This window comes from Squalius cephalus (assembly GCF_949319135.1).
Source record: "Squalius cephalus genome assembly, chromosome: 21".
NCBI classification, from domain to species: Eukaryota; Metazoa; Chordata; class Actinopteri; order Cypriniformes; family Leuciscidae; genus Squalius; species Squalius cephalus.
The window spans coordinates 10,044,387-10,061,273 of record NC_137142.1 but is presented as its reverse complement, the minus strand read 5'-3'; positions in this window follow the sequence as shown (position 1 = coordinate 10,061,273).

The window sequence follows — 16,887 nt, the reverse complement described above, 5'->3', positions numbered from 1 at the left end:
AAACGATCTAACGCTGTGCACTGCAGAATAACATATAGGCTATGCATTTTTTGCATTGCATTCCATTGCACACCAGAACTAACTCCTTCCCATGTTCATTAAAGAGATAACATGTTGCATTGCATTGCATTGCAGAAACGATCTAACTTTGTGCACTGAAGAATAGTATTTAGGGTATGCACTTTTTGCATTGCATTGCACACCAGAACTAACTCCTTCAAATGTTTATCAAAGAGATAAAATTTTGCATTGCATTGCACAATCTAACGTTGTGCATTGAAGAGTAACAACTTTTTGCATTGCTTTGAACACCAGAACTAACTCCTTCCCATGTTCATTAAAGAGATAACATTTTGCATTGCATTGCACAAAAGATCTAACGTTGTGTGCATTGAAGAGTAACATAGGACATGCACTTTTTGCATTGCATTGCACATTAGAACTAACTACTTCAAATGTTTATTAAAGAGATAACATTTTGCATTGCATTGCACAATCGATCTAACGTTGTGCATTGAAGAATAACATATAGGCTAAATGCATGCATTGTATTGCATTGCACACCCGAACTAACTCCTTCAAATGTTTATCAAAGAGATAAAATTTTGCATTGCATTGCACAATCTAACGTTGTGCATTGAAGAGTAACAACTTTTTGCATTGCTTTGAACACCAGAACTAACTCCTTCCCATGTTCATTAAAGAGATAACATGTTGCATTGCATTGCATTGCAGAAACGATCTAACTTTGTGCACTGAAGAATAGTATTTAGGGTATGCACTTTTTGCATTGCATTGCACACCAGAACTAACTCCTTCAAATGTTTATCAAAGAGATAAAATTTTGCATTGCATTGCACAATCTAACGTTGTGCATTGAAGAGTAACAACTTTTTGCATTGCTTTGAACACCAGAACTAACTCCTTCCCATGTTCATTAAAGAGATAACATTTTGCATTGCATTGCACAAAAGATCTAACGTTGTGTGCATTGAAGAGTAACATAGGACATGCACTTTTTGCATTGCATTGCACATTAGAACTAACTACTTCAAATGTTTATTAAAGAGATAACATTTTGCATTGCATTGCACAATCGATCTAACGTTGTGCATTGAAGAATAACATATAGGCTAAATGCATGCATTGTATTGCATTGCACACCCGAACTAACTCCGTCCCATGTTCATTAAAGAGATAACATTTTGCATTGCATTGCACAATCGATCTAACGTTGTGCATTGAAGAATAACATATAGGCTAAATGCATGCATTGTATTGCATTGCACACCCGAACTAACTCCGTCCCATGTTCATTAAAGAGATAACATATGTTATGCAACATTTCATTGTTTTGCACAAACGATCTAACGTTGTGCATTGAAGAGTAACATAGGCTACTATGTATATAACTATGCACTTTTTGCTTTGCATTGCATTGCACACCAGAACTAACTCCTTCCCATGTTCATTAAAGGGATGACAAGTTGCATTGCATTGCACAAACGATCTAACGTTGTGCACTGAAGAATAACATTTATGCACTTTTTGCATTGCATTGCATTGCATTGCACACCAGAACTAACTCCTTCAAATATTTATTAAAGAGATAACATTTTGCATTGTATTACACAAACGATCTAACGTTTGCATTGAAGAGTAACATATAGGCTAAATGCATGCATTGTATTGCATTGCACACCAGAACTAACTCCTTCCCATGTTCATTAAAGGGATAACATGTTGCAATGCATTGCACAAACGATCTAACGCTGTGCACTGAAGAATAACATATAGGCTATGCACTTTTTGCATTGCATTGCATTGCACTCCAGAACTAACTACTTCCCATGATTATTAAAAAGATAACATTTTGCATTGCATTGCACAAGCGATCTAACGTTTTGCATTGAAGAGTAACATTGGCTCTTCACTTTTTGCATTGCATTGCACACCATAACTAACTTTTCTAACATTTGAAGGAGTTAGTTCTGGTGTGCAATGCAATGCAATGCAAAAGTGCATAACCTATATGTTATTCCATACCTATATGTTATTCAGTGCACAACATTAGATCGTTTCTGCAATGCAATGCAATGCAACATGTTATCTCTTTAGTGAACATGGGAAAGAGTTAGTTCTGGTGTGCAATTCAATGCAATGCAAAAAGTGCATGTTCTATGTTACTCTTCAATGCACAACGTTAGATCGTTTGCGCAATGCAACGCAAAATGTTATCTCTTCAATGAACATTTGAAGGAGTTAGTTCTAATGTGCAATGCAATTCAAAAAGTGCATGGCCTATGTTATCTCTTTAATAAACATTTGAAGGAGTAAGATCTGGTGTGCACTGCAATGCAATGCCAAAAGTGCATACCCTTAAATGTTATTCTTCAGTGCACAACGTTAGATCGTTTCTGCAATGCAATTCAATGCAATGCAAAATGTTATCTCTTTACTGAACATGGGAAGGAGTTAGTTTCAGTGTACAATGCAATGCAATGCAAAAAGTGCATAAAGGTTATTCTTCAATGCACAACGTTAGATCGTTTCTGCAATGCAATGCAATGCAATGCAATGCAAAATGTGTTATCTCTTTAATGAACATGGGAAGGAGTTTGTTCTGGTGTGCAATGCAATACAGTGCATGCATTTAACCTATATGTTATTCTTCAATGCACAACATTGATCGTTGAGACAAACGATCGTTTTGTGCAATGCAATGCAAAATATTATCTCTTTAATGAACATGGGTAGTTAGTTCTGGTGTGCAATGCAATGCAAAAAGTGCATAAATGTTAATCCTCAGTGCACATCGTTAGATCGTTTGTGCAAAGCAATGCAATGTTGCATAACATATGTTATCTCTTTAATGAACATGTGAAGGAGTTAGTTCAGGTGTGCAATGCAATACAATGCATGCATTTAGCCTGTATGTTATTCTTCAATGCACAACGTTAGATCGTTTGTGCAATGCAATGCAAAATATTCTCTCTTTAATGAACATGGGAATGAATTAGTTGTAAGTGTGCAATGCAATGCAATCCAAGAAGTGCATAGCCTATATGTTATTGTTCAGTGGACAACGTTAGATCGTTTGTGCAATGCAATGCAACAACATAAATGTTATCTCTTTAATGAGACAACATAAATGTTATCTCTTTAATGTTATCTCTTTAATTGAAGGAAGGAGTTAGTTCGGGTGTGCAATGCAATACAATGCATGCATTTAGCCTATATGTTATTCTTCAATGCATAACGTTAGATCGTTTGTGCAATGCAACATGTTATCCCTTTAATGTACATGGGAAGGAGTTAGTTCTGGAGTGCAATGCAATACAATGCATGCATTTAGCCTATATGTTACTCTTCAATGCAAACGTTAGATCGTTTGTGCAATACAATGCAAAATGTTTTCTCTTTAATAAACATTTGAAGGAGTTAGTTCTGGTGTGCAATGCAACGCAATGCAAAAAGTGCATAAATGTTATTCTTCAGTGCACAATGTTAGATCGTTTGTGCAATACAATGCAATGCAACTTGTCATCCCATTAATGAACATGGGAAGGAGTTAGTTCTGGTGTGCAATGCAATGCAAAGCAAAAAGTGCATAGCCTATATTACTCTTCAATGCACAACGTTAGATCGTTTATGCAAAACAATGAAATGTTGCATAACATATGTTATCTCTTTAATGAACATGGGACGGAGTTAGTTCGGGTGTGCAATGCAATACAATGCGTGCATTTAGCCTATATGTTATTCTTCAATACACAACGTTAAATCGTTTGTGCAATGCAAAGCAAAATGTTATCTCTTTAATTAACATTTGAAGGAGTTAGTTTTGGTGTGCAATGCAATGCAATGCAAAAAGTGCATAAATGTTATTCTTTCGTGCACAGTGTTAGATCGTTTGTGCAATGCAATGCAAAATGTTATCTCTTTAATTAACATTTGAAGGAGTTTGAAGGTGTGCAATGCAATGCAAAGCAAAAAGTGCATAGTTATATACATAGTAGCCTATGTTACTCTTCAATGCACAACGTTAGATCGTTTGTGCAAAACAATGAAATGTTGCATAACATATGTTATCTCTTTAATGAACATGGGAAAGAGTTAGTTCTGGTGTGCAATTCAATGCAATGCAAAAAGTGCATGTTCTATGTTACTCTTCAATGCACAACGTTAGATCGTTTGCGCAATGCAACGCAAAATGTTATCTCTTCAATGAACATTTGAAGGAGTTAGTTCTAATGTGCAATGCAATTCAAAAAGTGCATGGCCTATGTTATCTCTTTAATAAACATTTGAAGGAGTAAGATCTGGTGTGCACTGCAATGCAATGCCAAAAGTGCATACCCTTAAATGTTATTCTTCAGTGCACAACGTTAGATCGTTTCTGCAATGCAATTCAATGCAATGCAAAATGTTATCTCTTTACTGAACATGGGAAGGAGTTAGTTTCAGTGTACAATGCAATGCAATGCAAAAAGTGCATAAAGGTTATTCTTCAATGCACAACGTTAGATCGTTTCTGCAATGCAATGCAATGCAATGCAATGCAAAATGTGTTATCTCTTTAATGAACATGGGAAGGAGTTTGTTCTGGTGTGCAATGCAATACAGTGCATGCATTTTAACCTATATGTTATTCTTCAATGCACAACATTGATCGTTGAGACAAACGATCGTTTTGTGCAATGCAATGCAAAATATTATCTCTTTAATGAACATGGGTAGTTAGTTCTGGTGTGCAATGCAATGCAAAAAGTGCATAAATGTTAATCCTCAGTGCACATCGTTAGATCGTTTGTGCAAAGCAATGCAATGTTGCATAACATATGTTATCTCTTTAATGAACATGTAAAGGAGTTAGTTCAGGTGTGCAATGCAATACAATGCATGCATTTAGCCTGTATGTTATTCTTCAATGCACAACGTTAGATCGTTTGTGCAATGCAATGCAAAATATTCTCTCTTTAATGAACATGGGAATGAATTAGTTGTAAGTGTGCAATGCAATGCAATCCAAGAAGTGCATAGCCTATATGTTATTGTTCAGTGGACAACGTTAGATCGTTTGTGCAATGCAATGCAACAACATAAATGTTATCTCTTTAATGAGACAACATAAATGTTATCTCTTTAATGTTATCTCTTTAATTGAAGGAAGGAGTTAGTTCGGGTGTGCAATGCAATACAATGCATGCATTTAGCCTATATGTTATTCTTCAATGCATAACGTTAGATCGTTTGTGCAATGCAACATGTTATCCCTTTAATGTACATGGGAAGGAGTTAGTTCTGGAGTGCAATGCAATACAATGCATGCATTTAGCCTATATGTTACTCTTCAATGCAAACGTTAGATCGTTTGTGCAATACAATGCAAAATGTTTTCTCTTTAATAAACATTTGAAGGAGTTAGTTCTGGTGTGCAATGCAACGCAATGCAAAAAGTGCATAAATGTTATTCTTCAGTGCACAATGTTAGATCGTTTGTGCAATACAATGCAATGCAACTTGTCATCCCATTAATGAACATGGGAAGGAGTTAGTTCTGGTGTGCAATGCAATGCAAAGCAAAAAGTGCATAGCCTATATTACTCTTCAATGCACAACGTTAGATCGTTTATGCAAAACAATGAAATGTTGCATAACATATGTTATCTCTTTAATGAACATGGGACGGAGTTAGTTCGGGTGTGCAATGCAATACAATGCGTGCATTTAGCCTATATGTTATTCTTCAATACACAACGTTAAATCGTTTGTGCAATGCAAAGCAAAATGTTATCTCTTTAATTAACATTTGAAGGAGTTAGTTTTGGTGTGCAATGCAATGCAATGCAAAAAGTGCATAAATGTTATTCTTTCGTGCACAGTGTTAGATCGTTTGTGCAATGCAATGCAAAATGTTATCTCTTTAATTAACATTTGAAGGAGTTAGTTTTGGTGTGTAATGCAATGCAATGCAAAAAGTGCATAAATCTTATTCTTTAGTGCACAGCGTTAGATCGTTTGTGCAAAGCAATGCAATGTTGCATAAAATATGTTATCTCTTTACTGAACATGGGAAGGAGTTAGATCGTTTGTGCACTGCAATGCCACAACATTGCAACTTATCTATTTAAAGAAAATGGGAATGAGTTAGTTCTTGTGTGCAATGCAATGCAAGAATTTGCATTGCAACTTACCTTTTGAAATTATATCTGCTCAAAGTGTCCTCAATGGGAATGAATTAGGAATGAATTAGATCTACTGTGCAATGCAATGCAATCCAAGAAGTGCATAGCCTTATATGTTATTGTTCAGTGGACAACGTTAGATCCTTTGTGCAATGCAATGCAACAATATAAATGTTATATCTTTAATGAACATGGGAAGGAGTTAGTTCTGGTGTGCAATGCAATCCGAAAAGTGCTTTATCTATATGTTTATTCTTCAGTGCATTCTATCGTTGCCCAACGGAATGAGTTAATTGTGTCCATTGTAAAGCAACAGCTAGGGCAATGATTTTCCTTCACTGCTCATTAACCTACTTATACATTCAGTCAAGTGATGTTAACTTTCTATACATATTCTTCGAGTCCTGATGTACGTAAGTACATATTTGACCAAAGTAACATATTTCTGGCCAAACAGTCCTCCATTTCTATACAAACGCATTAACTCCCGATGCTTCATAAGCCAATATAGATATCCATGGCTTATGGCTTACCTTTTGAAATTATATCTGCTCAAAGTGTCCTCAAAATTTCTCAAACTATGTAAAGTTATAGTCTCCTTCTGATGATAAATCAGCTATACAGAGGTCCCCTTTTGACCTCCTGAACATATTTATGGCCAAAGAGTCCTCGATCTTGGGCTTTCTATACATACTCATAGACTCCTTCTGATGCTTCATAAGCCATATAGATGTCCATATAGATGACCTTTTGAACTTATTTGTGGTCAAAGTGTCCTCAAAATTTTTCAAACTATATAAAGTTATAGAATCCTTTAGATGATAAATCAGCTATTCAGAGGTTTTGACCTCCTGAACATATTTCTGGCCAAAGAGTCCTCGATCTTGGGCTTTCTATATATACTCATAGACTCCCTCTGATGCTTCAAAAGCCATATAGATGTCCATATCTGACCTTTTGAACTTATTTGTGGTCAAAGTGTCCTCAAAATTTTTCAAACTATATAAAGTTATAGACTCTTTCTGATGATAAATCAGCTATTCAGAGGTCCCCTTTTGACCTACTGAACATATTTCTGGCCAAAGAGTCCTAAAAGATTAATACAATACATTCAGACTTATATCTTCGAATGTTATGTCCTCCTGACAAAAGTCCATGTTTGACATACTGAATTTTTTTCTGGCCAAGGAGTATTCGAAACTTGGGCTTTCTATACATACTCCTTCTGATGCTTCATAAGCCATATATATGTCCATATCTGACCTTTTGAATTTATTTTTGGTCAAAGGGTCCTCAAAATGTTTCAAACTATATAAAGTTATAGAATTCTTTTGATGATAAATCAGCTATTCAGAGGTTTTGACCTCCTGAACATATTTCTGGCCAAAGAGTCCTTGATCTTGGGCTTTCTATACATACTCATAGACTCCTTCTGATAATTTATAAGCCACATAGATGTCCATATCTGACCTTTTGACCTCATTTGTGGTCAAAGTGTCCTCAAAATTTTTCAAACTATATAAAGTTATAGAATTCTTTTGATGATAAATCAGCTATTCAGAGGTCCCCTTTTGACCTCCTGAACATATTTCTTGCCAAAGAGTCCTCGATCTTGGGATTTCTATAAATACTCATAGACTCCCTCTGATGCTTCAAAAGCCATATAGATGTCCATATCTGACCTTTTGAACTTATTTCTGGTCAAAGGGTCCTCAAAAGTTTTCAAACTATATAAAGTTATAGACTCTTTCTGATGATAAATCAGCTATTCAGAGGTCCCCTTTTGACCTACTGAACATATTTCTGGCCAAAGAGTCCTAAAAGATTAATACAATACATTCAGACTTATATCTTCGAATGTTATGTCCTCCTGACAAAAGTCCATGTTTGACATACTGAATTTTTTTCTGGCCAAGGAGTATTCGAAACTTGGGCTTTCTATACATACTCCTTCTGATGCTTCATAAGCCATATATATGTCCATATCTGACCTTTTGAATTTATTTTTGGTCAAAGGGTCCTCAAAATGTTTCAAACTATATAAAGTTATAGAATTCTTTTGATGATAAATCAGCTATTCAGAGGTTTTGACCTCCTGAACATATTTCTGGCCAAAGAGTCCTTGATCTTGGGCTTTCTATACATACTCATAGACTCCTTCTGATAATTTATAAGCCACATAGATGTCCATATCTGACCTTTTGACCTCATTTGTGGTCAAAGTGTCCTCAAAATTTTTCAAACTATATAAAGTTATAGAATTCTTTTGATGATAAATCAGCTATTCAGAGGTCCCCTTTTGACCTCCTGAACATATTTCTTGCCAAAGAGTCCTCGATCTTGGGATTTCTATAAATACTCATAGACTCCCTCTGATGCTTCAAAAGCCATATAGATGTCCATATCTGACCTTTTGAACTTATTTCTGGTCAAAGGGTCCTCAAAAGTTTTCAAACTATATAAAGTTATAGACTCTTTCTGATGAAAAATCAGCTATTCAGAGGTCCCCTTTTGACCTACTGAACATATTGCTGGCCAAAGAGTCCTAAAAGATTAATAAAGTACATTCAGACTGATATCTTCGGATGTTATATCTTCCTGACAAAAGTACATATTTGACATACTGAATTTTTTTCTGGCCAAGGAGTTTTCGAAACTTGGGCTTTCTATACATACTCCTTCTGATGCTTCATAAGCCATATATATGTCCATATCTGACCTTTTGAACTTATTTGTGGTCAAAGTGTCCTCAAAATGTTTCAAACTATATAAAGTTATAGAATCCTTTTGATGATAAATCAGCTATTCAGAGGTTGTGACCTCCTGAACATATTTCTGGCCAAAGAGTCCTCGATCTTTGGCTTTCTATACATACTCATAGACTACTTCTGATGCATCATAAGCCATATAGATGTCCATATCTGACCTTTTGAAATTATTTGTGGTCAAAGTGTCCTCAAAAATGTTCAAACTATATAAAGTTATAGAATTCTTTTGATGATAAATCAGCTATTCAGACGTCCCCTTTTGACCTCCTGAACATATTTCTGGCCGAAGAGTCCTCGATCTTGGGCTTTCTATACAAACTCATAGACTCCTTCTGATGCATCACTAGCCATATCTGACCTTTTGAACTTATTTGTGGTCAAAGTGTCCTCAAAATTTTTCAAACTATATAAAGTTATAGAATTCTGTTGATGATAAATCAGCTATTCAGAGGTTTTGACCTCCTGAACATATTTTTGGCCAAAGAGTCCTCGATCTTGGGCTTTCTATATATACTCATAGACTCCCTCTGATGCTTCAAAAGTCATCTATATGGCTTTCATAAGCATCATATGGCCTTCTGATGCTTCATAAGCCATATAGATGTCCATATCTGACCTTTTGAACTTATTTGTGGTCAAAGTGTCCTCAAAATGTTTCAAACTATATAAAGTTATAGACTCCTTTTGATGATAAATCAGCTATACATGAGTCCCCTTTTGAACTCCTGAACATATTTCTGGCCAGAGTCCTCGATCTTGGGCTTTCTATATATACTCATAGACTCCCTCTGATGCTTCAAAACCCATATAGATTTCCATATCTGATCATTTGAACTTATTTCTGGTCAAGGGTCCTCAAAATTTTTCAAACTATATAAAGTTATAGACTCTTTCTGATGATAAATCAGCTATTCAGAGGTCCCCGAGGAGTATTCGAAGCTTGGTCTTTCTATACATACTCCTTCTGATGCTTCATAAGCATTATATATGTCCATATCTGACCTTTTGAACTTATTTGTTGTCAAAGTGTCCTCAAAATATTTCAAACTATATAAAGTTATAGAATCCTTTTGATGATAAATCAGCTATTCAGAGGTCACCTTTTGACCACCTGAACATATTTCTCGCCAAAGAGTCCTCGATCTTGGGCTTTCTATATATACTCATAGACTCCCTCTGATGCATCATATGCCATATAGATGTCCATATCTGATCTATTGAACTTATTTATGGTCAAAGTGTCCTCAAAATTTTTAAAACTATATAAAGTTATAGAATCCTTTTGATGATAAATCAGCTATTCAGAGGTCCCCTTTTGACCTCCTGAACATATTTCTGGACAAAGAGTCCTCGATCTTGGGCTTTCTATACATACTCATAGACTCCCTCTGATGCATCATATGCCTTATAGATCTCCCATATCTGATCTTTTGAACTTATTTATGGTCAAAGTGTCCTCAAAATTTTTCAAACTATATAAAGTTATAGAATTCTTTTGATGATAAATCAGCTATTCAGAGGTCCCCTTTTGACCTCCTGAACATATTTCTGGCCAAAGAGTCCTCGATCTTGGGCTTTAAATACATACTCAAAGACTCCTTCTGATCCTTCATAAGCCATATAGATGTCCATATCTGACCTTTTGAACTTATTTGTGGTCAAAGTGTCCTGAAAATTTTTCAAACTATATAAAGTTATAGACTCCTTTTGCTATTCAGAGGTCCCCTTTTGACCCCCTGAACATATTTCTGGCCAAAGAGTCCTCGATATTGGGCTTTCTATACATACTCATAGACTCCTTCTGATGCTTCATAAGCCATATAGATGTCCATATCTGACCTTTTGAACTTATTTGTGGTCAAAGTGTCCTCAAAATTTTTCAAATTATATAAAGTTATAGAATTCTTTTGATGATAAATCAGCTATTCAGAGGTCCCCTTTTGACCTCCTGAACATATTTCTCGCCAAAGAGTCCTCGATCTTGGGCTTTCTATATATACTCATAGACTCCCTCTGATGCTTCAAAAGCCATATAGATGTCTTGGGCTTTCTATACATACTCATAGACTCCTTCTGATGCTTCATAAGCCATATTTATATGTCCATATCTGACCTTTTGAACTTATTTGTGGTAAAAGTGTCTTCAAAATTTTTTTCAAACTATATAAAGTTATCGAATCCTTTTGATGATAAATCAGCTATTCAGAGGTTTTGACCTCCTGAACATATTTCTTTCCAAAGAGTCCTCGATCTTGAGCTTTCTATACATACTCATAGACTCCTTCTGATGCATCATAAGCCATATATATTTCCATATCTGACCTTTTGAACTTATTTGTGGTCAATGTCTCCTCAAAATTTTTCAAACTATATAAAGTTATAGAATTCTTTTGATGATAAATCAGCTATTCAGAGGTTTTGACCTCCTGAACATATTTTTGGCCAAAGAGTCCTCGATCTTGGGCTTTCTATATATACTCATAGACTCCCTCTGATGCTTCAAAAGACATCTATATGGCTTTCATAAGCATCATATGGCCTTCTGATGCTTCATAAGACATATAGATGTCCACCTTTTGAACTTATTTGTGGTCAAAGTGTCCTCAAAATTTTTCAAACTATATAAAGTTATAGACTCCTTTTGATGATAAATCAGCTACTCAGAGGTCCCCAAGGAGTATTCGAAACTTGGTCTTTCTATACATACTCCTTCTGATGCTTCATAAGCATTATATATGTCCATATCTGACCTTTTGAACTTATTTGTGGTCAAAGTGTCCTCAAAATTTTTCAAACTATATAAAGTTATAGAATCCTTTTGATGATAAATCAGCTATTCAGAGGTTTTGACCTCCTGAACAAAGAGTCCTCGATCTTGGGCTTTCTATACATACTCATAGACTCCTTCTGATGCATCATAAAACATATAGATGTCCATATCTGACCTTTTGAACTTATTTGTGGTCAAAGTGTCCTCAAAATTTTTCAAACTATATAAAGTTATAGAATTCTTTTGATGATAAATCAGCTATTCAGAGGTTTTGACCTCCTGAACATATTTCTGGCCAAAGAGTCCTCAATCTCGGGCTTTCTATACATATTCATAGACTCATTCTGATGCTTCATAAGCCATATAGATGTCCATATCTGACCTTTTGAACTTATTTGTGGTCAAAGTGTCGTCAAAATTTTTCAAAAAGAATTCTATAACTTTATATAGTTTAAAACATTTTGAGGACCCTTTGACCACAAATAAGTTCAAAAGGTCAGATATGGACATATATATGGCTTATGAAGCATCAGAAGGAGTATGTATAGAAAGCCCTAGTTTCGAATACTCCTTGGCCAGAAAAAAATTCATCGTGTCAAATATGGACTTTTGTCAGGAGGATATAACATCCGAAGATATCAGTCTGAATGTATTGTATTAATCTTTTAGGACTCTTTGGCCAGAAATATGTTCAGTAGGTCAAAAGGGGACCTCTGAATAGCTGATTTATCATCATAAGAATTCTATAACTTGATATAGTTTGAAAAATTTTGAGGACACTTTGACCACAAATAAGTTCAGAAGGTCAGATATGGACATATATATGGCTTATAAGGCATCAGAAGGAGTCTATGAGTATGTATAGAAAGCCCAAGATCGAGGACTCTTTGGCCAGAAATATGTTCAGGAGGTCAAAACCTCTGAAAAGCTGATTTATCATCAAAAGGATTCGATAACTTTATATAGTTTGAAAAATTTTGAGGACACTTTGGCCACAAATAAGTTCAAAAGGTCAGATATGGACATATATATATGGCTTATGAAGCATCAGAAGGAGTCTATGAGTATGTATAGAAAGCCCAATATCGAGGACTCTTTGGCCAGAAATATGTTCAGGAGGTCAAAAGGGGACCTCTGAATAGCAAAAGGAGTCTATAACTTTATATAGTTTGAAAAATTTTGAGGACACTTTGACCACAAATAAGTTCAAAAGGTCAGATATGGACATCAATATGGCTTATGAAGCATCAGATGGAGTCTATGAGTATGTATAGAAAGCCCAAGATCGAGGACTCTTTGGCCAGAAATATGTTCAGGAGGTCAAAAAGGGACCTCTGAATAGCTGATTTATCTTAAAAAGAATTCTATAACTTTATATAGTTTGAAAAATTTTGAGGACACTTTGACCACAAATAAGTTCAAAAGGTCAGATATGGACATCAATATGGCTTATGAAGCATCAGATGGAGTCTATGAGTATGTATAGAAAGCCCAAGACATCTATATGGCTTTTGAAGCATCAGAGGGAGTCTATGAGTATGTATAGAAAGCCCAAGATCGAGGACTCTTTGGCGAGAAATATGTTCAGGAGGTCAAAAGGGGACCTCTGAATAGCTGATTTATCATCAAAAGAATTCTATAACTTTATATAGTTTGAAAAATTTTGAGGACACTTTGACCAGAAATAAGTTCAAAAGGTCAGATATGGATATCTATATGGCTTATGAAGCATCAGAAGGAGTCTATGAGTATGTATAGAAAGCCCAAGATCGAGGACTCTTTGGCCAGAAATATATTCAGGAGGTCAAAAGGGGACCTCTGAATAGCTGATTTATCATAAAAACAATTCTATAACTTTATATAGTTTGAAAAATTTTGAGGACACTTTGACTACAAATAAGTTCAAAAGGTCAGATATGGACATATATATGGCTTATGAAGCAACAGAAGGAGTCTATGAGTATGTATAGAAAGCCCAAGATCGAGGACTCTTTGGCCAGAAATATGTTCCTTGGGTCAAAAATGGACTTCTGTCTGGTTGACCTAACATCAGAAAGAGTCAACGAGCTTGTATAGAAAGCCCAAGTTTCGAATACTCCTTGGCCAGAAAAAAATTCAGTATGTCAAATGGACTTTTGTCAGGAGGATATAACATCCGAAGATATCAGTCTGAAGATATCAGTATTAATCTTTTAGGACTCTTTGGCCAGAAATATGTTCAGGAGGTCAAAAGGGGATCTCTGAATAGCTGATTTATCATCTAAAGGAGTCTATAACTTTATATAGTTGAAAAATTTTGAGGACACTTTGACCACAAATAAGTTCAAAAGGTCAGATATGGACATCTATATGGCTTATGAAGCATCAGAAGGAGTCTATGAGTATGTATAGAAAGCCCAAGATCGAGGACTCTTTGGCCAGGAATATGTTCAGGAGGTCAAAAGGAAACCTCTGAATAGCTGATTTATCATCAAAAGGAATCTATAACTTCATATAGTTTGAAAAATTTTGAGGACACTTTGACCACAAATAACTTCAAAAGGTCAGATATGGACATCTATATGGCTTATGAAGCATCAGAAGGAGTCTATGAGTATGTATAGAAAGCCCAAGGTCGAGGACTCTTTGGCCAGAAATATATTCCTTGGGTCAACAATGGACTTCTGTATGGTTGATGTAACATCAGAAAGAGTCAACGAGTATATATGGAAAGGTCAAGTTTCGAGTACTCCTTGGCCAGAAAAATATTCAGTATGTCAAATATGGACTTTTGTCAGGATGATATAACATCCGAAGATATCAGTCTGAATGTATAGTATTAATCTTTTAGGACTCTTTGGAAAAAAATATGTTCAGGAGGTCAAAAGGGGACCTCTGAATAGCTGATTTATCATCAAAAGGATTCTATAACTTTATATAGTTTGAAAAATTTTGAGGACACTTTGACCACAAATAATTTCAAAAGGTCAAATATGGACATCTATATGGCTTGTGATGCATCAGAAGGAGTCTATGAGTATGTTTAGAAAGCCCAAGATCGAGGACTCTTTGGCCAGAAATATGTTCAGGAGGTAAAAAAGGGACCTCTGAATAGCTGATTTATCATCGAGAGAATCTATAACTTTATATAGTTTGAAAAATTTTGAGGACACTTTGACCACAAATAAGTTCAAAAGGTCAGATATGGACATCTATATGGCTTATGAAGCATCAGAAGGAGTCTTTGAGTATATATTTAAAGCCCAAGATCGAGGACTCTTTGGCCAGAAATATGTTCAGGAGGTCAAAAGGGGACCCCTGAATAGCTGATTTATCATCAAAAGAATTCTATAACTTTATATAGTTTGAAAAATTTTGAGGACACTTTGACCATAAATAAGTTCAAAAGATCAGATATGGACATCTATATGGCATATGATGCATCAGAGGGAGTCTATGAGTATGTATAGAAAGCCCAAGATCGAGGACTCTTTGTCCAGAAATATGTTCAGGAGGTCAAAAGGGGACCTCTGAATAGCTGATTTATCATCAAAAGAATTCTATAACTTTATATAGTTTGAAAAATTTTGAGGACACTTTGACCATAAATAAGTTCAAAAGATCAGATATGGACATCTATATGGCATATGATGCATCAGAAGGAGTCTATGAGTATTTATAGAAAGCCCAATATCGAGGACTCTTTGGCTAGAAATATGTTCAGGAGGTCAAAAGGGGACCTCTGAATAGCAAAAGGAGTCTATAACTTTATATAGTTTGAAAATTTTTCAGGACACTTTGACCACAAATAAGTTCAAAAGGTCAGATATGGACATCTATATGGCTTATGAAGCATCAGAAGGAGTCTTTGAGTATGTATTTAAAGCCCAAGATCGAGGAATCTTTGGCCAGAAATATGTTCAGGAGGTCAAAAGGGGACCTCTGAATAGCTGATTTATCATCAAAAGAATTCTATAACTTTATATAGTTTGAAAAATTTTGAGGACACTTTGACCATAAATAAGTTCAAAAGATCAGATATGGACAAATATATGGCATATGATGCATCAGAAGGAGTCTATGAGTATGTATAGAAAGCCCAATATCGAGGACTCTTTGGCTAGAAATATGTTCAGGAGGTCAAAAAGGGACCTCTGAATAGCAAAAGGAGTCTATAACTTTATATAGTTTAAAAAATTTTGAGGACACTTTGACTACAAATAAGTTCAAAAGGTCAGATATGGACATCTATATGGCTTATGAAGCATCAGAAGGAGTCTATGAGTATGTATAGAAAGCCCAAGATCGAGGACTCTTTGTCCAGAAATATGTTCAGGAGGTCAAAAGGGGACCTCTGAATAGCTGATTTATCATCAAAAGGATTCTATAACTTTATATAGTTTGAAAAATTTTGAGGACACTTTGACCAGAAATAAGTTCAAAAGGTCAGATATGGATATCTATATGGCTTATGAAGCATCAGAAGGAGTCTATGAGTATGTATAGAAAGCCCAAGATCGAGGACTCTTTGGCCAGAAATATATTCAGGAGGTCAAAAGGGGACCTCTGAATAGCTGATTTATCATAAAAACAATTCTATAACTTTATATAGTTTGAAAAATTTTGAGGACACTTTGACTACAAATAAGTTCAAAAGGTCAGATATGGACATATATATGGCTTATGAAGCAACAGAAGGAGTCTATGAGTATGTATAGAAAGCCCAAGATCGAGGACTCTTTGGCCAGAAATATGTTCCTTGGGTCAAAAATGGACTTCTGTCTGGTTGACCTAACATCAGAAAGAGTCAACGAGCTTGTATAGAAAGCCCAAGTTTCGAATACTCCTTGGCCAGAAAAAAATTCAGTATGTCAAATGGACTTTTGTCAGGAGGATATAACATCCGAAGATATCAGTCTGAAGATATCAGTATTAATCTTTTAGGACTCTTTGGCCAGAAATATGTTCAGGAGGTCAAAAGGGGATCTCTGAATAGCTGATTTATCATCTAAAGGAGTCTATAACTTTATATAGTTGAAAAATTTTGAGGACACTTTGACCACAAATAAGTTCAAAAGGTCAGATATGGACATCTATATGGCTTATGAAGCATCAGAAGGAGTCTATGAGTATGTATAGAAAGCCCAAGATCGAGGACTCTTTGGCCAGGAATATGTTCAGG